General features: G+C 44.1%; 34 non-coding genes and 15 pseudogenes across 34 annotated transcripts in view; all 49 read left to right on the top strand.

Annotated features, from left to right (window-relative positions):
• The first annotated feature begins 105 nt into the window (after positions 1–105).
• On the top strand, positions 106–224 carry LOC135762549 (5S ribosomal RNA). The gene has a single exon (XR_010539101.2). It is a non-coding gene; the product is annotated as a 5S ribosomal RNA (ribosomal RNA).
• Positions 225–350: 126 nt separating this feature from the next.
• On the top strand, positions 351–469 carry LOC135762979 (5S ribosomal RNA). Its single transcript, XR_012337625.1, has one exon. It is a non-coding gene; the product is annotated as a 5S ribosomal RNA (ribosomal RNA).
• A 120-nt stretch (positions 470–589) lies between these two features.
• On the top strand, positions 590–708 carry LOC135764262 (5S ribosomal RNA; annotated as a pseudogene).
• A 125-nt stretch (positions 709–833) lies between these two features.
• On the top strand, positions 834–952 carry LOC135722251 (5S ribosomal RNA). Its single transcript, XR_012337473.1, has one exon. It is a non-coding gene; the product is annotated as a 5S ribosomal RNA (ribosomal RNA).
• Positions 953–1,077: 125 nt separating this feature from the next.
• Positions 1,078–1,196, top strand: LOC135722250 (5S ribosomal RNA). Its single transcript, XR_010521991.1, has one exon. It is a non-coding gene; the product is annotated as a 5S ribosomal RNA (ribosomal RNA).
• A 126-nt stretch (positions 1,197–1,322) lies between these two features.
• Positions 1,323–1,441, top strand: LOC135726111 (5S ribosomal RNA; annotated as a pseudogene).
• Positions 1,442–1,566: 125 nt separating this feature from the next.
• LOC135722249 (5S ribosomal RNA) lies at positions 1,567–1,685 on the top strand. Its single transcript, XR_010521990.1, has one exon. It is a non-coding gene; the product is annotated as a 5S ribosomal RNA (ribosomal RNA).
• A 126-nt stretch (positions 1,686–1,811) lies between these two features.
• On the top strand, positions 1,812–1,930 carry LOC135722247 (5S ribosomal RNA). The gene has a single exon (XR_010521988.1). It is a non-coding gene; the product is annotated as a 5S ribosomal RNA (ribosomal RNA).
• A 125-nt stretch (positions 1,931–2,055) lies between these two features.
• On the top strand, positions 2,056–2,174 carry LOC135723007 (5S ribosomal RNA). Its single transcript, XR_010522724.1, has one exon. It is a non-coding gene; the product is annotated as a 5S ribosomal RNA (ribosomal RNA).
• Positions 2,175–2,299: 125 nt separating this feature from the next.
• Positions 2,300–2,418, top strand: LOC135725590 (5S ribosomal RNA; annotated as a pseudogene).
• A 126-nt stretch (positions 2,419–2,544) lies between these two features.
• LOC135724300 (5S ribosomal RNA) lies at positions 2,545–2,663 on the top strand. The gene has a single exon (XR_010523968.1). It is a non-coding gene; the product is annotated as a 5S ribosomal RNA (ribosomal RNA).
• A 120-nt stretch (positions 2,664–2,783) lies between these two features.
• On the top strand, positions 2,784–2,902 carry LOC135725334 (5S ribosomal RNA; annotated as a pseudogene).
• A 125-nt stretch (positions 2,903–3,027) lies between these two features.
• On the top strand, positions 3,028–3,146 carry LOC135722246 (5S ribosomal RNA). Its single transcript, XR_010521987.1, has one exon. It is a non-coding gene; the product is annotated as a 5S ribosomal RNA (ribosomal RNA).
• Positions 3,147–3,271: 125 nt separating this feature from the next.
• LOC135722245 (5S ribosomal RNA) lies at positions 3,272–3,390 on the top strand. The gene has a single exon (XR_010521986.1). It is a non-coding gene; the product is annotated as a 5S ribosomal RNA (ribosomal RNA).
• A 125-nt stretch (positions 3,391–3,515) lies between these two features.
• LOC135722244 (5S ribosomal RNA) lies at positions 3,516–3,634 on the top strand. The gene has a single exon (XR_010521985.1). It is a non-coding gene; the product is annotated as a 5S ribosomal RNA (ribosomal RNA).
• A 126-nt stretch (positions 3,635–3,760) lies between these two features.
• LOC135722243 (5S ribosomal RNA) lies at positions 3,761–3,879 on the top strand. The gene has a single exon (XR_010521984.1). It is a non-coding gene; the product is annotated as a 5S ribosomal RNA (ribosomal RNA).
• Positions 3,880–4,004: 125 nt separating this feature from the next.
• LOC135723842 (5S ribosomal RNA) lies at positions 4,005–4,123 on the top strand. Its single transcript, XR_010523527.1, has one exon. It is a non-coding gene; the product is annotated as a 5S ribosomal RNA (ribosomal RNA).
• A 5,836-nt stretch (positions 4,124–9,959) lies between these two features.
• On the top strand, positions 9,960–10,078 carry LOC135764170 (5S ribosomal RNA). Its single transcript, XR_010539726.1, has one exon. It is a non-coding gene; the product is annotated as a 5S ribosomal RNA (ribosomal RNA).
• Positions 10,079–10,204: 126 nt separating this feature from the next.
• On the top strand, positions 10,205–10,323 carry LOC135764168 (5S ribosomal RNA). Its single transcript, XR_010539725.1, has one exon. It is a non-coding gene; the product is annotated as a 5S ribosomal RNA (ribosomal RNA).
• Positions 10,324–10,448: 125 nt separating this feature from the next.
• LOC135764167 (5S ribosomal RNA) lies at positions 10,449–10,567 on the top strand. The gene has a single exon (XR_010539724.1). It is a non-coding gene; the product is annotated as a 5S ribosomal RNA (ribosomal RNA).
• A 125-nt stretch (positions 10,568–10,692) lies between these two features.
• On the top strand, positions 10,693–10,811 carry LOC135762866 (5S ribosomal RNA). Its single transcript, XR_010539405.1, has one exon. It is a non-coding gene; the product is annotated as a 5S ribosomal RNA (ribosomal RNA).
• Positions 10,812–10,937: 126 nt separating this feature from the next.
• On the top strand, positions 10,938–11,056 carry LOC135762671 (5S ribosomal RNA; annotated as a pseudogene).
• Positions 11,057–11,176: 120 nt separating this feature from the next.
• Positions 11,177–11,295, top strand: LOC135763918 (5S ribosomal RNA; annotated as a pseudogene).
• A 125-nt stretch (positions 11,296–11,420) lies between these two features.
• Positions 11,421–11,539, top strand: LOC135764166 (5S ribosomal RNA; annotated as a pseudogene).
• A 120-nt stretch (positions 11,540–11,659) lies between these two features.
• Positions 11,660–11,778, top strand: LOC135761987 (5S ribosomal RNA; annotated as a pseudogene).
• Positions 11,779–11,903: 125 nt separating this feature from the next.
• LOC135761914 (5S ribosomal RNA) lies at positions 11,904–12,022 on the top strand. Its single transcript, XR_010538489.2, has one exon. It is a non-coding gene; the product is annotated as a 5S ribosomal RNA (ribosomal RNA).
• A 126-nt stretch (positions 12,023–12,148) lies between these two features.
• Positions 12,149–12,267, top strand: LOC135762670 (5S ribosomal RNA). The gene has a single exon (XR_010539216.2). It is a non-coding gene; the product is annotated as a 5S ribosomal RNA (ribosomal RNA).
• Positions 12,268–12,393: 126 nt separating this feature from the next.
• LOC135724734 (5S ribosomal RNA) lies at positions 12,394–12,512 on the top strand. The gene has a single exon (XR_010524394.1). It is a non-coding gene; the product is annotated as a 5S ribosomal RNA (ribosomal RNA).
• A 120-nt stretch (positions 12,513–12,632) lies between these two features.
• LOC135726253 (5S ribosomal RNA) lies at positions 12,633–12,751 on the top strand (annotated as a pseudogene).
• Positions 12,752–12,876: 125 nt separating this feature from the next.
• Positions 12,877–12,995, top strand: LOC135722235 (5S ribosomal RNA). Its single transcript, XR_010521977.1, has one exon. It is a non-coding gene; the product is annotated as a 5S ribosomal RNA (ribosomal RNA).
• A 125-nt stretch (positions 12,996–13,120) lies between these two features.
• On the top strand, positions 13,121–13,239 carry LOC135722234 (5S ribosomal RNA). The gene has a single exon (XR_010521976.1). It is a non-coding gene; the product is annotated as a 5S ribosomal RNA (ribosomal RNA).
• Positions 13,240–13,364: 125 nt separating this feature from the next.
• On the top strand, positions 13,365–13,483 carry LOC135722233 (5S ribosomal RNA). Its single transcript, XR_010521975.1, has one exon. It is a non-coding gene; the product is annotated as a 5S ribosomal RNA (ribosomal RNA).
• Positions 13,484–13,609: 126 nt separating this feature from the next.
• On the top strand, positions 13,610–13,728 carry LOC135723483 (5S ribosomal RNA). Its single transcript, XR_010523187.1, has one exon. It is a non-coding gene; the product is annotated as a 5S ribosomal RNA (ribosomal RNA).
• A 126-nt stretch (positions 13,729–13,854) lies between these two features.
• On the top strand, positions 13,855–13,973 carry LOC135724733 (5S ribosomal RNA). Its single transcript, XR_010524393.1, has one exon. It is a non-coding gene; the product is annotated as a 5S ribosomal RNA (ribosomal RNA).
• Positions 13,974–14,093: 120 nt separating this feature from the next.
• LOC135726252 (5S ribosomal RNA) lies at positions 14,094–14,212 on the top strand (annotated as a pseudogene).
• A 125-nt stretch (positions 14,213–14,337) lies between these two features.
• Positions 14,338–14,456, top strand: LOC135722232 (5S ribosomal RNA). Its single transcript, XR_010521974.1, has one exon. It is a non-coding gene; the product is annotated as a 5S ribosomal RNA (ribosomal RNA).
• Positions 14,457–14,581: 125 nt separating this feature from the next.
• Positions 14,582–14,700, top strand: LOC135722231 (5S ribosomal RNA). The gene has a single exon (XR_010521973.1). It is a non-coding gene; the product is annotated as a 5S ribosomal RNA (ribosomal RNA).
• A 125-nt stretch (positions 14,701–14,825) lies between these two features.
• On the top strand, positions 14,826–14,944 carry LOC135722230 (5S ribosomal RNA). The gene has a single exon (XR_010521972.1). It is a non-coding gene; the product is annotated as a 5S ribosomal RNA (ribosomal RNA).
• A 126-nt stretch (positions 14,945–15,070) lies between these two features.
• Positions 15,071–15,189, top strand: LOC135723482 (5S ribosomal RNA). The gene has a single exon (XR_010523186.1). It is a non-coding gene; the product is annotated as a 5S ribosomal RNA (ribosomal RNA).
• Positions 15,190–15,315: 126 nt separating this feature from the next.
• On the top strand, positions 15,316–15,434 carry LOC135725945 (5S ribosomal RNA; annotated as a pseudogene).
• A 120-nt stretch (positions 15,435–15,554) lies between these two features.
• On the top strand, positions 15,555–15,673 carry LOC135725687 (5S ribosomal RNA; annotated as a pseudogene).
• Positions 15,674–15,798: 125 nt separating this feature from the next.
• On the top strand, positions 15,799–15,917 carry LOC135722229 (5S ribosomal RNA). Its single transcript, XR_010521971.1, has one exon. It is a non-coding gene; the product is annotated as a 5S ribosomal RNA (ribosomal RNA).
• A 125-nt stretch (positions 15,918–16,042) lies between these two features.
• LOC135726049 (5S ribosomal RNA) lies at positions 16,043–16,161 on the top strand (annotated as a pseudogene).
• A 120-nt stretch (positions 16,162–16,281) lies between these two features.
• Positions 16,282–16,400, top strand: LOC135725333 (5S ribosomal RNA; annotated as a pseudogene).
• A 125-nt stretch (positions 16,401–16,525) lies between these two features.
• LOC135722228 (5S ribosomal RNA) lies at positions 16,526–16,644 on the top strand. The gene has a single exon (XR_010521970.1). It is a non-coding gene; the product is annotated as a 5S ribosomal RNA (ribosomal RNA).
• A 125-nt stretch (positions 16,645–16,769) lies between these two features.
• Positions 16,770–16,888, top strand: LOC135722117 (5S ribosomal RNA). The gene has a single exon (XR_010521864.1). It is a non-coding gene; the product is annotated as a 5S ribosomal RNA (ribosomal RNA).
• Positions 16,889–17,013: 125 nt separating this feature from the next.
• LOC135723597 (5S ribosomal RNA) lies at positions 17,014–17,132 on the top strand. Its single transcript, XR_010523294.1, has one exon. It is a non-coding gene; the product is annotated as a 5S ribosomal RNA (ribosomal RNA).
• Positions 17,133–17,252: 120 nt separating this feature from the next.
• LOC135725686 (5S ribosomal RNA) lies at positions 17,253–17,371 on the top strand (annotated as a pseudogene).
• Positions 17,372–17,496: 125 nt separating this feature from the next.
• Positions 17,497–17,500, top strand: part of LOC135722227 (5S ribosomal RNA) — a 119-nt gene continuing 115 nt past the window's right edge. The window contains exon 1 of the ribosomal RNA XR_010521969.1: positions 17,497–17,500. This exon is cut by the window's right edge and continues 115 nt beyond it. This is a non-coding gene — a ribosomal RNA (5S ribosomal RNA).

The raw sequence follows: 17,500 nt of genomic DNA, 5'->3' as shown, positions 1-17,500 counted from the left end.
TTTATGTCATTTTTTCCCATGAATGCGATCTTTCTGTAAGCGTTCACTGATGTCATGGCGTTGCCACATAAGTCTTGAAGTGTCTATCGAAGCGAGTCAGCACTCGCTTACGGCCACACCACCCTGAGCACGCCCGCTCTCGTCTGATCTCGGAAGCCAAGCAGGGTCGGGCCTGGTTAGTACTTGGATGGGAGACCGCCTGGGAATACCAGGTGCTGTAAGCATTTAATTAATTAATTATTTTTTTTATGTCATTTTTTCCCATGAATGCGTCCTTTCTGTAACCATTTACCGATGTCATTGCGTTGCCACATTAGCCTTGAAGTGTCTCTCGAATCGAGTCAGCACTCGTTTACGGCCACACCACCCTGAGCACGCCCGCTCTCGTCTGATCTCGGAAGCCAAGCAGGGTCGGGCCTGGTTAGTACTTGGATGGGAGACCGCCTGGGAATACCTGGTGCTGTAAGAATTTAATTAATTAATTTTTTATGTCATTTTTCCCATGAATGCGTCCTTTCTGTAAGCGTTCTCCCATGGCATGCCGTTGCCACATTAGTTTTGAAGTGTCTCTCGAATCAAGTCCGCACTCGCTTACGGCCACACCACCCTGAGCACGCCCGCTCTCGTCTGATCTCGGAAGCCAAGCAGGGTCGGGCCTGGTTAGTACTTGGATGGGAGATTGCCTGGGAATACCAGGTGCTGTAAGCATTTAATTAATTAAATATTTATTTATGTCATTTTTTCCCATGAATGCGTTCTTTCTGTAAGCGTTCACTGATGTCATGGCGTTGCCACATAAGTCTTGAAGTGTCTGTCGATTCGAGTCGGCACTCGCTTACGGCCACACCACCCTGAGCACGCCCGCTCTCGTCTGATCTCGGAAGCCAAGCAGGGTCGGGCCTGGTTAGTACTTGGATGGGAGACCGCCTGGGAATACCAGGTGCTGTAAGCATTTAATTAATTAAATATTTATTTATGTCATATTTTCCCATGAATGCGTCCTTTCTGTAAGCGTTCTCCCATGGCATGGCGTTGCCACATTAGTTTTGAAGTGTCTCTCGAATCGAGTCTGCACTCGCTTACGGCCACACCACCCTGAGCACGCCCGCTCTCGTCTGATCTCGGAAGCCAAGCAGGGTCGGGCCTGGTTAGTACTTGGATGGGAGACCGCCTGGGAATACCAGGTGCTGTAAGCATTTATATTAATAAATTATTTTTTTATGTCATTTTTTCCCATGAATGCGACCTTTCTGTAAGCGTTCACTGATGTCATGGCGTTGCCACATAAGTCTTGAAGTGTCTATCGAAGCGAGTCAGCACTCGCTTACGGCCACACCACCCTGAGCACGCCCGCTCTCGTCTGATCTCGGAAGCCAAGCAGGGTCGGGCCTGGTTATTACTTGGATGGGAGATTGCCTGGGAATACCAGGTGCTGTAAGCATTTAATTAATTAAATATTTATTTATGTCATTTTTTCCCATGAATGCGTTCTTTCTGTAAGCGTTCACTGATGTCATGGCGTTGCCACATAAGTCTTGAAGTGTCTGTCGATTCGAGTCGGCACTCGCTTACGGCCACACCACCCTGAGCACGCCCGCTCTCGTCTGATCTCGGAAGCCAAGCAGGGTCGGGCCTGGTTAGTACTTGGATGGGAGACCGCCTGGGAATACCAGGTGCTGTAAGCATTTAATTAATTAATAATTTTTTTTATGTCATTTTTTCCCATGAATGCGTCCTTTCTGTAACCATTTACCGATGTCATTGCGTTGCAACATTAGCCTTGAAGTGTCTCTCGAATCGAGTCAGCACTCGCTTACGGCCACACCACCCTGAGCACGCCCGCTCTCGTCTGATCTCGGAAGCCAAGCAGGGTCGGGCCTGGTTAGTACTTGGATGGGAGACCGCCTGGGAATACCAGGTGCTGTAAGCATTTAATTAATTAATTATTTTTTTATGTCATTTTTTCCCATGAATGCGATCTTTCTGTAAGCGTTCACTGATGTCATGGCGTTGCCACATAAGTCTTGAAGTGTCTATCGAAGCGAGTCAGCACTCGCTTACGGCCACACCACCCTGAGCACGCCCGCTCTCGTCTGATCTCGGAAGCCAAGCAGGGTTGGGCCTGGTTAGTACTTGGATGGGAGACCGCCTGGGAATACCAGGTGCTGTAAGCATTTAATTAATTAATTATTTTTTTTATGTCATTTTTCCCATGAATGCGTCCTTTCTGTAACCATTTACCGATGTCATTGCGTTGCCACATTAGCCTTGAAGTGTCTCTCGAATCGAGTCAGCACTCGTTTACGGCCACACCACCCTGAGCACGCCCGCTCTCGTCTGATCTCGGAAGCCAAGCAGGGTCGGGCCTGGTTAGTACTTGGATGGGAGACCGCCTGGGAATACCAGATGCTGTAAGCATTTAATTAATTAATTATATTTTTTATGTCATTTTTTCCCATGAATGCGTCCTTTCTGTAACCATTTACCGATGTCATTGCGTTGCCACATTAGCCTTGAAGTGTCTCTCGAATCGAGTCAGCACTCGTTTACGGCCACACCACCCTGAGCACGCCCGCTCTCGTCTGATCTCGGAAGCCAAGCAGGGTTGGGCCTGGTTAGTACTTGGATGGGAGACCGCCTGGGAATACCTGGTGCTGTAAGAATTAAATTAATTAATTATTTATGTCATTTTTCCCATGAATGCGTCCTTTCTGTAAGCGTTCTCCCATGGCATGCCGTTGCCACATTAGTTTTGAAGTGTCTCTCGAATCAAGTCCGCACTCGCTTACGGCCACACCACCCTGAGCACGCCCGCTCTCGTCTGATCTCGGAAGCCAAGCAGGGTCGGGCCTGGTTAGTACTTGGATGGGAGATTGCCTGGGAATACCAGGTGCTGTAAGCATTTAATTAATTAAATATTTATTTATGTCATTTTTTCCCATGAATGCGTTCTTTCTGTAAGCGTTCACTGATGTCATGGCGTTGCCACATAAGTCTTGAAGTGTCTGTCGATTCGAGTCGGCACTCGCTTACGGCCACACCACCCTGAGCACGCCCGCTCTCGTCTGATCTCGGAAGCCAAGCAGGGTCGGGCCTGGTTAGTACTTGGATGGGAGACCGCCTGGGAATACCAGGTGCTGTAAGCATTTAATTAATTAAATATTTATTTATGTCATATTTTCCCATGAATGCGTCCTTTCTGTAAGCGTTCTCCCATGGCATGGCGTTGCCACATTAGTTTTGAAGTGTCTCTCGAATCGAGTCTGCACTCGCTTACGGCCACACCACCCTGAGCACGCCCGCTCTCGTCTGATCTCGGAAGCCAAGCAGGGTCGGGCCTGGTTAGTACTTGGATGGGAGACCGCCTGGGAATACCAGGTGCTGTAAGCATTTAATTAATTAATAATTTTTTTATGTCATTTTTTCCCATGAATGCGTCCTTTCTGTAACCATTTACCGATGTCATTGCGTTGCCACATTAGCCTTGAAGTGTCTCTCGAATCGAATCAGCACTCGCTTACGGCCACACCACCCTGAGCACGCCCGCTCTCGTCTGATCTCGGAAGCCAAGCAGGGTCGGGCCTGGTTAGTACTTGGATGGGAGACCGCCTGGGAATACCAGGTGCTGTAAGCATTTATATTAATAAATTATTTTTTTATGTCATTTTTTCCCATGAATGCGACCTTTCTGTAAGCGTTCACTGATGTCATGGCGTTGCCACATAAGTCTTGAAGTGTCTATCGAAGCGAGTCAGCACTCGCTTACGGCCACACCACCCTGAGCACGCCCGCTCTCGTCTGATCTCGGAAGCCAAGCAGGGTCGGGCCTGGTTAGTACTTGGATGGGAGACCGCCTGGGAATACCAGGTGCTGTAAGCATTTAATTAATTAATTTTTTTTTTATGTCATTTTTTCCCATGAATGCGTCCTTTCTGTAACCATTTACCGATGTCATTGCGTTGCCACATTAGCCTTGAAGTGTCTATCGAATAGAGTCAGCACTCGTTTGCGGCCACACCACCCTGAGCACGCCCGCTCTCGTCTGATCTCGGAAGCCAAGCAGGGTCGGGCCTGGTTAGTACTTGGATGGGAGACCGCCTGGGAATACCAGGTGCTGTAAGCATTTATATTAATAAATTATTTTTTTATGTCATTTTTTCCCATGAATGCGACCTTTCTGTAAGCGTTCACTGATGTCATGGCGTTGCCACATAAGTCTTGAAGTGTCTATCGAAGCGAGTCAGCACTCGCTTACGGCCACACCACCCTGAGGGCGCTAGAGAGCAACAAGGAAGTGTGAGGCTGCAGTAGAGAGGGAAAGGCTCTCCACACGTTTGAGTTTTTCTATTTGTGTTTATTTAGTCCTAAAAGGTTTTTTTGTTTGTTTGTTTTTTTGTTATTTTGTTACTTGTCCTCCCAACAGCTTAGCTGTTTGGGAGGGATCGTTTTAGTTTTTTTTTTGTGTGTTGTTGCTTGTTCCTTTGAGGAATGGACAATATAACAGCAACAGACATGGATTTAGAACGAGGAACGCATCAGCAAATGGAAAACGGACTGGAAAAAAGACAACGAGATAAGGATGGCCCGGAAAGGAGACATAAAAGATACTACACTAAAGAAGCAACGGTGGTAGTTGATCTGGCAGAGGTGCATGAAGGAAAACCAGAGGACATAATTCAGGCATTGCTTGACAAGATGGACGTTACAAGCATACTAGCGGTAAGGCCCAAAATGATGAAAGAATATGAAATTACCTTTGAAAAGGAGGAAGATATTGAAAAGTTGGATGGAGGACTAATGATTAAAGGAAAGATTTGTGAAATTAAAAAGTTGAATAATAAAGATTTTGTTGTCTCTTTTATGCATCTGCCCGCATACCTGGACGACGGCGAGATATTACAGAAGCTGGAGGGATGGGGGGTAACTCCCATCTCACAGATAAGGAGACGATTCTACAACGGCACCCACATAGAGGATGGAACAAGGTTCCTGAAGGTACGGTTCCCAAAAGAAGTGGCCTCCTTGCCCTACAGCACTAGACTTGAAACGGGAGAAGGTCCTCAATACTTCAGAGTGATACATAGCCAGCAGGTGAGAACCTGCAGGTTGTGTATGAGCCCTGAACACATGATGAAGGACTGTCCGGATTTTAAATGCTTTAAATGCGAGGAAACAGGCCACTTTGCGAGGGACTGCAAGGTAGTGAGGTGTCCGGACTGCAAGCGTGCACTGGACAAGTGCGAATGCTGGTATAGAGACCATCAACAGGAAGAAGAGCAGGATAGCGGGCAGATGCATGAAACAGACAGCGAAGAGGAGCAACGTGAGGACATTGGAGCAACACAAGGAGAGGACAATGACAACGAGATTGAAAAGACTGAATTAACACAGAAAAGTGAGGAGCAAAATGAGAATACTGGAGTGACACAAGGAGAGGACAATGACAACGAGATTGAAAAGACTGAATTAACACAGGAAAGCGAGGAAATGGAGGATTTGATGGAGGAAAACGATACTCAACAAATTGAAACGAAGGAGCCAAAGGAGAAAGAACAAACTGGGGAGGAGGAAGGAAAGGACAAAGACAGTGAAAACATTGACGAAGACAGCACGTTGGGAACAACCAACAAAAGAAGGAGAAAAATTAAGGTAAAACCAAATTTAGAGAAAGCTAAAAATAAAATGTGGAAACAAAGTTCTGAAGAGATACAAGACTGTGGAAGAAGTGAAAAGGCAGGGGAGGAAAATTGACTAACAAAATGTTGATGCAAAAGTTTTTCTTTTTTTCTTTTTATTTAATGGTGTTAAAAATTGTGAGCTTTAATGCAAGGGGATTAATGAATGGTGTGAAATTTGAAAAAGTTAAGGAACTGTGTAGAGATGAAGATGTGATTTTATTGCAAGAGACAAACTGGAAAGAAAGTGTAATGGAGGATTTTAAAAGAAGATGGGAAGGAGAATTATTTTTTAATAATGGAGAGGGAAAAATGGGAGGAGGAGTGGCGGTGTTAATAAGACAAGATAGAGGTATCAAGACAAAACTAATGTATAATGACACAAAAGGGAAATGCATGGCAGTAGAAATTAAGATGGAAGAAGATGATTTTATTTTAGTAAACGTACATGCTCCAAATGAAGAAATAGAAAAGAAAAGATATTTTAATGTTATAGCTGAAGTAGTTGAAAAATGGGAGAGGGTAATGATTGCGGGGGATTTTAACACTGTTTTTAGTAAAATGGACATGGCTAATGGAATGATCTTTAAATCAGATGGGGGTAGAAAGGAGTTAAGGTCGTTGATGGGGAAAAAAAACATGATTGATGTGTGGAGGGAGAGAAATGAAAAAAAGAGGGAATATACAAGAAGACAGCTGGTGGGGAATTTTATGTGTCAAACTAGAATAGACCACTTTTTAAGCACCAGGAATTTGGAATGTTTTATTGATGGAGTGTTTTATAAAGAAACAACTTTAAGTGATCACAAAATGGTGTTAATGAGAATGGATTTTAAAGGAGAAATGAAGGGACCAGGGGTATGGATTTTAAACACTGAAGTTTTAAAGGAACAGCATTTTAAAAAAGAGATAGAAAATATATTAGATGAAGGAAAAACAGACCTTATGTATATAGAAGATAAAAGACAATGGTGGGAAAACATGAAATATGACATTAGGAAATATGCAATGAGCTATAGTAAATTGTTGCAAAAGGTGAAAAGAATAAAAGAGGAAGAAATAAGAAAAACATTAAAAGAGGAGTTAAACAAAAATGAGGTAAACATACAAAGAGTAATTGAAGTGGAGGAAAAACTAAAGAAAATAGAAGAAGAAAAGTACAAAGGGGCGATGCTAAGAAGCAAAGCGAAATACACAGTAGAAGGAGAAAAATGCAACAAGTTCTTTTTAAACCTTGAGAAAAGTAGGGGGAAGGCAGGAATAATTAAAGAACTCAGAAACAAAGAAGGAAAAGTGATATTAAGTACAGAGGGTATTTTAAAAGAGGTAAACCAGTTTTATGAGGAACTTTTTACATCAGAAGAAGGAGATGAGACAAAAAGAAAAATCTTATTACAACAAATAACGAGAAAAGTTGATAAAGAAGACAAAAATTATTGTGAAAAAGATATTACAACAGAAGAAATTATAGAAGCCATCAATCAATTAGGAACGAAGAAAAGCCCAGGGATAGACGGCATTGGGAATGAGTTTTATAAAGCTTTTAAAGGAAAAATAAGTATTATTTTAAAAGAGGTTTATGAAGAGATCTTTGAAAAAGGAAAAGTGCACCCAAGAATGGGGTTAGGTCTAATGAAAATTATATATAAGAAAAAAGGAAATAAAACAGACTTGAAAAATTATAGACCAATCACATTGCTAAACACAGACCTTAAAGTTTTAGCTAAAGTTTTAGCAAATAGACTAAAACAGGTACTGCCCAATATAATTGAAACTAATCAAGCTTACGGAGTAATGGGAAGAGATATAGCAGATATTACAAGCAGCATTAGAGACATAACGTGGTATATAAAAGAAAAGGGTAAAAGCGCATATATAATAAGCATGGACTTTGAGAAGGCATTTGATAGAGTGGAACACAGATTCTTATTTGCAGTTCTAAAACAATTTGGCTTTGGGCAGAAATTCATAAAATGGATTTCAGTTTTATATACTGACATTTTAACTAAGGTAAAAGGTAATGGTTTTTTAACTCAACCCTTTAAAGTTTTAAGATCTATTAGACAAGGGTGTCCACTCTCAGCACAGCTGTACTCTTTGGTGGCAGAACCCCTAGGGCTTCTAATTAACAGAGGAAAACATATAAATGGAATAGAATTAGAAGACAAAGAGGAATTAACAAGAATATTCCAATATGCAGATGACACGACAATTGTAGTTGAGAATATAGAAAGCGTAAAAGAAGTAATGGAAAAAATGAAATGCTACTGTATGGGCTCAGGTGCAAAACTGAATGAGGATAAAACAGTATATATGAAGTTTGGAACAACAGAGGTTTTAACAGGGGTTGTTAAGTTCAAGGAGGTACAAGAGATGAAGATATTAGGTGTTATTTTAGCAAAAAACGAGAAAGAGGCTGTCAACAACTTGTGGGAGCAAACGTTGGGAGGGATGGAGAGAAGATTGATTTTTTGGAGAAATATGTTTTTAAGTTTAAAGGGGAAAATTTTAATTGTCAACATGCTAATGCTTTCTAAGATGTGGTATAATTTGCATGTGATGTCACTGCCGAGCTGGGTTGCCCAAAGAATAAAAAAGAGTGTTTTAGAATTTTTATGGGAAAAAAAGCCTCCAAGGATAGCATATCATACGCTTATAGGAAAACCAGAAGAGGGAGGGCTAGGATTGCAAGATGTAGAACAAAAGATGAACAGTATGAGGGTAAAAGTGGTTAGAAAATATCTAGATGACAAAAACAAAGCTGAGTGGAAGAAATTGATGGGTTTTTATTTAAACAAATGTGGAGGTTTTAAGCTTGAAGAAGACACTTTATGGATGAAGTTAAAAGCCTGGATGATGGAAGGGATTCCACAGTTTTATAAGGAGGTTTTAAATGCATGGAGGCTTTTTTTAACTGAGGTGGATTTTAATCCAGAGGGGAGGGAAAGGATTTTAAATCAGCCTCTGTTTTTAAATGATAAAATCAAAATAAATGAGAAAGACATTTATTATAAGAAGTGGTTACAAGTGGGGATCGTAAAAGTCAGAGACATCTTGTGGGAAGTTAAAGAAGGATTTTTACCAATCCAGGTCATTATTGATGCAATGGAGGATGAGAAGGAAGATTTTAATGTGACAACTTTAATAAACCAATATGAGGAAGTTAAGAAAGCAATTCCAAGACAGTGGTTAGAAGTGATAAATAAAAGGGAGGGAAAGGAAGATAAGATGATGGTGTTTTTAAAATGTAAAGACAAAAGGGTTAATTTTATTTTGGGAACAGTGAAAATGTTTTATGATTTTTTTACAAATAGAGTTTTTAAAGCACCTGTTGCTAACCAGATGTGGCTAAGACACTTTAATGAACTTGATGAAAAGGACATTTGGAAAAATAGAACATGGAAGTGGTTAAATGTGGACTTGGAATGTTTTGACTATTTTATCAGACATAATGTAATTTTTACTGAAATGAAACTCTGTGCAATGAACAAACAAACAAATGCCCAGTGTAAAGTCTGTAAAAAAGAGGATGAAGGTATGTTACATCTGTTTTTATTCTGTGAAAAGCTGAACCCATTTTTTAATGAACTTAAAGAAGTTGTCACAGAATTAAGAGAAAATGAAGAGGAAACTGACTGGAAGAGATTTTTTATGCTGGGAATGACAGAGAACAAAGAAAACAGGAAACTTGTGAATTTGTTGTTAATCATAGCGAAAAAAGCAATATGGAAAAGAAGGAATGTAGCAAGACACAGGAATTTTACTTTGAACCTATGGGTGCTTTTTAAGCAGATGGTAGAAAACTATGTGGAAATGTTGTACAATTATTTTAAATTGGAGAACAAGATGGGGGACTTTTACAAAATCTTTACCAAAGATGTTATAGGTGTTTTTAATCAAAAGCTTTTTAACATGCTAGGAGAAGATGAACTTTTGTTTTAGTTTCTTGGTTTAAAATTGTGTTCTGAATGTGTGGAAAAGATGCTTCTGCGATGTGACTTATGAAATGTTTCCTTAAAAATTAAAAAAAAAAAAAAAAAAATTAAAAAAAAAAAAAAAAAAGCACGCCCGCTCTCGTCTGATCTCGGAAGCCAAGCAGGGTCGGGCCTGGTTAGTACTTGGATGGGAGATTGCCTGGGAATACCAGGTGCTGTAAGAATTTAATTAATTAAATATTTATTTATGTCATTTTTTCCCATGAATGCGTTCTTTCTGTAAGCGTTCACTGATGTCATGGCGTTGCCACATAAGTCTTGAAGTGTCTATCGAAGCAAGTCAGCACTCGCTTACGGCCACACCACCCTGAGCACGCCCGCTCTCGTCTGATCTCGGAAGCCAAGCAGGGTCGGGCCTGGTTAGTACTTGGATGGGAGACCGCCTGGGAATACCAGGTGCTGTAAGCATTTAATTAATTAATTATTTTTTTAATGTCATTTTTTCCCATGAATGCGTCCTTTCTGTAACCATTTACCGATGTCATTGCGTTGCCACATTAGCCTTGAAGTGTCTCTCGAATCGAGTCAGCACTCGCTTACGGCCACACCACCCTGAGCACGCCCGCTCTCGTCTGATCTCGGAAGCCAAGCAGGGTCGGGCCTGGTTAGTACTTGGATGGGAGACCGCCTGGGAATACCAGGTGCTGTAAGCAATTAATTAATTAATTATTTTTTTATGTCATTTTTTCCCATGAATGCGATCTTTCTGTAAGCGTTCACTGATGTCATGGCATTGCCACATAAGTCTTGAAGTGTCTATCGAAGCGAGTCAGCACTCGCTTACGGCCACACCACCCTGAGCACGCCCGCTCTCGTCTGATCTCGGAAGCCAAGCAGGGTCGGGCCTGGTTAGTACTTGGATGGGAGACCGCCTGGGAATACCAGGTGCTGTAAGCATTTAATTAATTAATTATTTTTTTTATGTCATTTTTCCCATGAATGCGTCCTTTCTGTAACCATTTACCGATGTCATTGCGTTGCCACATTAGCCTTGAAGTGTCTCTCGAATCGAGTCAGCACTCGTTTACGGCCACACCACCCTAAGCACGCCCGCTCTCGTCTGATCTCGGAAGCCAAGCAGGGTCGGGCCTGGTTAGTACTTGGATGGGAGACCGCCTGGGAATACCAGGTGCTGTAAGCATTTAATTAATTAATTATTTTTTTTATGTCATTTTTTCCCATGAATGCGTCCTTTCTGTAACCATTTACCGATGTCATTGCGTTGCCACATTAGCCTTGAAGTGTCTCTCGAATCGAGTCAGCACTCGTTTACGGCCGCACCACCCTGAGCACGCCCGCTCTCGTCTGATCTCGGAAGCCAAGCAGGGTCGGGCCTGGTTAGTACTTGGATGGGAGACCGCCTGGGAATACCTGGTGCTGTAAGAATTAAATTAATTAATTATTTATGTCATTTTTCCCATGAATGCGTCCTTTCTGTAAGCGTTCTCCCATGGCATGGCGTTGCCACATTAGTTTTGAAGTGTCTCTCGAATCAAGTCAGCACTCGCTTACGGCCACGCCACCCTGAGCACGCCCGCTCTCGTCTGATCTCGTAAGCCAAGCAGGGTCGGGCATGGTTAGTACTTGGATGGAAGACCGCCTGGGAATACCAGGTGCTGTAAGCATTTAATTAATTAATTATTTTTTTATGTCATTTTTTCCCATGAATGCGTCCTTTCTGTAACCATTTACCGATGTCATTGCGTTGCCACATTAGCCTTGAAGTGTCTCTCGAATCGAGTCAGCACTCGTTTACGGCCGCACCACCCTGAGCACGCCCGCTCTCGTCTGATCTCGGAAGCCAAGCAGGGTCGGGCCTGGTTAGTACTTGGATGGGAGACCGCCTGGGAATACCTGGTGCTGTAAGAATTAAATTAATTAATTATTTATGTCATTTTTCCCATGAATGCGTCCTTTCTGTAAGCGTTCTCCCATGGCATGGCGTTGCCACATTAGTTTTGAAGTGTCTCTCGAATCAAGTCAGCACTCGCTTACGGCCACGCCACCCTGAGCACGCCCGCTCTCGTCTGATCTCGTAAGCCAAGCAGGGTCGGGCATGGTTAGTACTTGGATGGAAGACCGCCTGGGAATACCAGGTGCTGTAAGCATTTAATTAATTAATTATTTTTTTATGTCATTTTTTCCCATGAATGCGATCTTTCTGTAAGCGTTCACTGATGTCATGGCGTTGCCACATAAGTCTTGAAGTGTCTATCGAAGCGAGTCAGCACTCGCTTACGGCCACACCACCCTGAGCACGCCCGCTCTCGTCTGATCTCGGAAGCCAAGCAGGGTCGGGCCTGGTTAGTACTTGGATGGGAGACCGCCTGGGAATACCAGGTGCTGTAAGCATTTAATTAATTAATTATTTTTTTTATGTCATTTTTTCCCATGAATGCGTCCTTTCTGTAACCATTTACCGATGTCATTGCGTTGCCACATTAGCCTTGAAGTGTCTCTCGAATCGAGTCAGCACTCGCTTACGGCCACACCACCCTGAGCACGCCCGCTCTCGTCTGATCTCGGAAGCCAAGCAGGGTCGGGCCTGGTTAGTACTTGGATGGGAGACCGCCTGGGAATACCAGGTGCTGTAAGCATTTAATTAATTAATTATTTTTTTTATGTCATTTTTTCCCATGAATGCGTCCTTTCTGTAACCATTTACCGATGTCATTGCGTTGCCACATTAGCCTTGAAGTGTCTCTCGAATCGAGTCAGCACTCGTTTACGGCCACACCACCCTGAGCACGCCCGCTCTCGTCTGATCTCGGAAGCCAAGCAGGGTCGGGCCTGGTTAGTACTTGGATGGGAGACCGCCTGGGAATACCTGGTGCTGTAAGAATTAAATTAATTAATTATTTATGTCATTTTTCCCATGAATGCGTCCTTTCTGTAAGCGTTCTCCCATGGCATGGCGTTGCCACATTAGTTTTGAAGTGTCTCTCGAATCAAGTCAGCACTCGCTTACGGCCACGCCACCCTGAGCACGCCCGCTCTCGTCTGATCTCGGAAGCCAAGCAGGGTCGGGCCTGGTTAGTACTTGGATGGGAGATTGCCTTGGAATACCAGGTGCTGTAAGCATTTAATTAATTAAATATTTATTTATGTCATTTTTTCCCATGAATGCGTTCTTTCTGTAAGCGTTCACTGATGTCATGGCGTTGCCACATAAGTCTTGAAGTGTCTGTCGATTCGAGTCGGCACTCGCTTACGGCCACACCACCCTGAGCACGCCCGCTCTCGTCTGATCTCGGAAGCCAAGCAGGGTCGGGCCTGGTTAGTACTTGGATGGGAGACCGCCTGGGAATACCAGGTGCTGTAAGCATTTAATTAATTAATTATTTTTTTATGTCATTTTTTCCCATGAATGCGTCCTTTCTGTAACCATTTACCGATGTCATTGCGTTGCCACATTAGCCTTGAAGTGTCTCTCGAATCGAGTCAGCACTCGCTTACGGCCACACCACCCTGAGCACGCCCGCTCTCGTCTGATCTCGGAAGCCAAGCAGGGTCGGGCCTGGTTAGTACTTGGATGGGAGACCGCCTGGGAATACCAGGTGCTGTAAGCATTTAATTAATTAATTATTTTTTTATGTCATTTTTTCCCATGAATGCGATCTTTCTGTAAGCGTTCACTGATGTCATGGCGTTGCCACATAAGTCTTGAAGTGTCTATCGAAGCGAGTCAGCACTCGCTTACGGCCACACCACCCTGAGCACGCCCGCTCTCGTCTGATCTCGGAAGCCAAGCAGGGTCGGGCCTGGTTAGTACTTGGATGGGAGACCGCCTGGGAATACCAGGTGCTGTAAGCATTTAATTAATTAATTATTTTTTTTATGTCATTTTTTCCCATGAATGGGTCCTTTCTGTAACCATTTACCGATGTCATTGCGTTGCCACATTAGCCTTGAAGTGTCTCTCGAATCGAGTCAGCACTCGTTTACGGCCACACCACCCTGAGCACGCCCGCTCTCGTCTGATCTCGGAAGCCAAGCAGGGTCGGGCCTGGTTAGTACTTGGATGGGAGACCGCCTGGGAATACCAGGTGCTGTAAGCATTTAATTAATTAATTATTTTTTTTATGTCATTTTTTCCCATGAATGCGTCCTTTCTGTAACCATTTACCGATGTCATTGCGTTGCCACATTAGCCTTGAAGTGTCTCTCGAATCGAGTCAGCACTCGTTTACGGCCACACCACCCTGAGCACGCCCGCTCTCGTCTGATCTCGGAAGCCAAGCAGGGTCGGGCCTGGTTAGTACTTGGATGGGAGACCGCCTGGGAATACCTGGTGCTGTAAGAATTAAATTAATTAATTATTTATGTCATTTTTCCCATGAATGCGTCCTTTCTGTAAGCGTTCTCCCATGGCATGGCGTTGCCACATTAGTTTTGAAGTGTCTCTCGAATCAAGTCAGCACTCGCTTACGGCCACGCCACCCTGAGCACGCCCGCTCTCGTCTGATCTCGGAAGCCAAGCAGGGTCGGGCCTGGTTAGTACTTGGATGGGAGATTGCCTTGGAATACCAGGTGCTGTAAGCATTTAATTAATTAAATATTTATTTATGTCATTTTTTCCCATGAATGCGTTCTTTCTGTAAGCGTTCACTGATGTCATGGCGTTGCCACATAAGTCTTGAAGTGTCTGTCGATTCGAGTCGGCACTCGCTTACGGCCACACCACCCTGAGCACGCCCGCTCTCGTCTGATCTCGGAAGCCAAGCAGGGTCGGGCCTGGTTAGTACTTGGATGGGAGACCGCCTGGGAATACCAGGTGCTGTAAGCATTTAATTAATTAATTATTTTTTTATGTCATTTTTTCCCATGAATGCGTCCTTTCTGTAACCATTTACCGATGTCATTGCGTTGCCACATTAGCCTTGAAGTGTCTCTCGAATCGAGTCAGCACTCGCTTACGGCCACACCACCCTGAGCACGCCCGCTCTCGTCTGATCTCGGAAGCCAAGCAGGGTCGGGCCTGGTTAGTACTTGGATGGGAGACCGCCTGGGAATACCAGGTGCTGTAAGCATTTAATTAATTAATTATTTTTTTATGTCATTTTTTCCCATGAATGCGATCTTTCTGTAAGCGTTCACTGATGTCATGGCGTTGCCACATAAGTCTTGAAGTGTCTATCGAAGCGAGTCAGCACTCGCTTACGGCCACACCACCCTGAGCACGCCCGCTCTCGTCTGATCTCGGAAGCCAAGCAGGGTCGGGCCTGGTTAGTACTTGGATGGGAGACCGCCTGGGAATACCAGGTGCTGTAAGCAATTAATTAATTAATTATTTTTTTTATGTCATTTTTTCCCATGAATGGGTCCTTTCTGTAACCATTTACCGATGTCATTGCGTTGCCACATTAGCCTTGAAGTGTCTCTCGAATCGAGTCAGCACTCGTTTACGGCCACACCACCCTGAGCACGCCCGCTCTCGTCTGATCTCGGAAGCCAAGCAGGGTCGGGCCTGGTTAGTACTTGGATGGGAGACCGCCTGGGAATACCAGGTGCTGTAAGCATTTAATTAATTAATTATTTTTTTTATGTCATTTTTTCCCATGAATGCGTCCTTTCTGTAACCATTTACCGATGTCATTGCGTTGCCACATTAGCCTTGAAGTGTCTCTCGAATCGAGTCAGCACTCGTTTACGGCCACACCACCCTGAGCACGCCCGCTCTCGTCTGATCTCGGAAGCCAAGCAGGGTCGGGCCTGGTTAGTACTTGGATGGGAGACCGCCTGGAAATACCTGGTGCTGTAAGAATTAAATTAATTAATTATTTATGTCATTTTTCCCATGAATGCGTCCTTTCTGTAAGCGTTCTCCCATGGCATGGCGTTGCCACATTAGTTTTGAAGTGTCTCTCGAATCAAGTCAGCACTCGCTTACGGCCACGCCACCCTGAGCACGCCCGCTCTCGTCTGATCTCGTAAGCCAAGCAGGGTCGGGCCTGGTTAGTACTTGGATGGGAGACCGCCTGGGAATACCAGGTGCTGTAAGCATTTAATTAATTAATTATTTTTTTATGTCATTTTTTCCCATGAATGCGATCTTTCTGTAAGCGTTCACTGATGTCATGGCGTTGCCACATAAGTCTTGAAGTGTCTATCGAAGCGAGTCAGCACTTGCTTACGGCCACACCACCCTGAGCACGCCCGCTCTCGTCTGATCTCGGAAGCCAAGCAGGGTCGGGCCTGGTTAGTACTTGGATGGGAGACCGCCTGGGAATACCAGGTGCTGTAAGCATTTAATTAATTAATTATTTTTTTATGTCATTTTTTCCCATGAATGCGTCCTTTCTGTAACCATTTACCGATGTCATTGCGTTGCCACATTAGCCTTGAAGTGTCTCTCGAATCGAGTCAACACTCGTTTACGGCCACACCACCCTGAGCACGCCCGCTCTCGTCTAATCTCGGAAGCCAAGCAGGGTCGGGCCTGGTTAGTACTTGGATGGGAGACCGCCTGGGAATACCTGGTGCTGTAAGAATTTAATTAATTAATTTTTTATGTCATTTTTCCCATGAATGCGTCCTTTCTGTAAGCGTTCTCCCATGGCATGCCGTTGCCACATTAGTTTTGAAGTGTCTCTCGAATCAAGTCCGCACTCGCTTACGGCCACACCACCCTGAGCACGCCCGCTCTCGTCTGATCTCGGAAGCCAAGCAGGGTCGGGCCTGGTTAGTACTTGGATGGGAGATTGCCTGGGAATACCAGGTGCTGTAAGCATTTAATTAATTAAATATTTATTTATGTCATTTTTTCCCATGAATGCGTTCTTTCTGTAAGCGTTCACTGATGTCATGGCGTTGCCACATAAGTCTTGAAGTGTCTGTCGATTCGAGTCGGCACTCGCTTACGGCCACACCACCCTGAGCACGCCCGCTCTCGTCTGATCTCGGAAGCCAAGCAGGGTCGGGCCTGGTTAGTACTTGGATGGGAGACCGCCTGGGAATACCAGGTGCTGTAAGCATTTAATTAATTAAATATTTATTTATGTCATATTTTCCCATGAATGCGTCCTTTCTGTAAGCGTTCTCCCATGGCATGGCGTTGCCACATTAGTTTTGAAGTGTCTCTCGAATCGAGTCTGCACTCGCTTACGGCCACACCTCCCTGAGCACGCCCGCTCTCGTCTGATCTCGGAAGCCAAGCAGGGTTGGGCCTGGTTAGTACTTGGATGGGAGACCGCCTGGGAATACCAGGTGCTGTAAGCATTTAATTAATTAATTATTTTTTTATGTCATTTTTTCCCATGAATGCGTCCTTTCTGTAACTATTTACCGATGTCATTGCGTTGCCACATTAGCATTGAAGTGTCTCTCGAATCGAGTCAGCACTCTTTTACGGCCACACCACCCTGAGCACGCCCGCTCTCGTCTGATCTCGGAAGCCAAGCAGGGTCGGGCCTGGTTAGTACTTGGATGGGAGACCGCCTGGGAATACCTGGTGCTGTAAGAATTAAATTAATTAATTATTTATGTCATTTTTCCCATGAATGCGTCCTTTCTGTAAGCGTTCTCCCATGGCATGGCGTTGCCACATTAGTTTTGAAGTGTCTCTCGAATCAAGTCAGCACTCGCTTACGGCCACGCCACCCTGAGCACGCCCGCTCTCGTCTGATCTCGTAAGCCAAGCAGGGTCGGGCCTGGTTAGTACTTGGATGGGAGACCGCCTGGGAATACCAGGTGCTGTAAGCATTTAATTAATTAATTATTTTTTTATGTCATTATTTCCCATGAATGCGATCTTTCTGTAAGCGTTCACTGATGTCATGGCGTTGCCACATAAGTCTTGAAGTGTCTATCGAAGCGAGTCAGCACTCGCTT

Source organism: Paramisgurnus dabryanus, chromosome 9, assembly GCF_030506205.2.
Source record: "Paramisgurnus dabryanus chromosome 9, PD_genome_1.1, whole genome shotgun sequence".
Taxonomy (NCBI): Eukaryota; Metazoa; Chordata; class Actinopteri; order Cypriniformes; family Cobitidae; genus Paramisgurnus; species Paramisgurnus dabryanus.
This window is presented reverse-complemented; position numbering and strand designations above follow the sequence as displayed.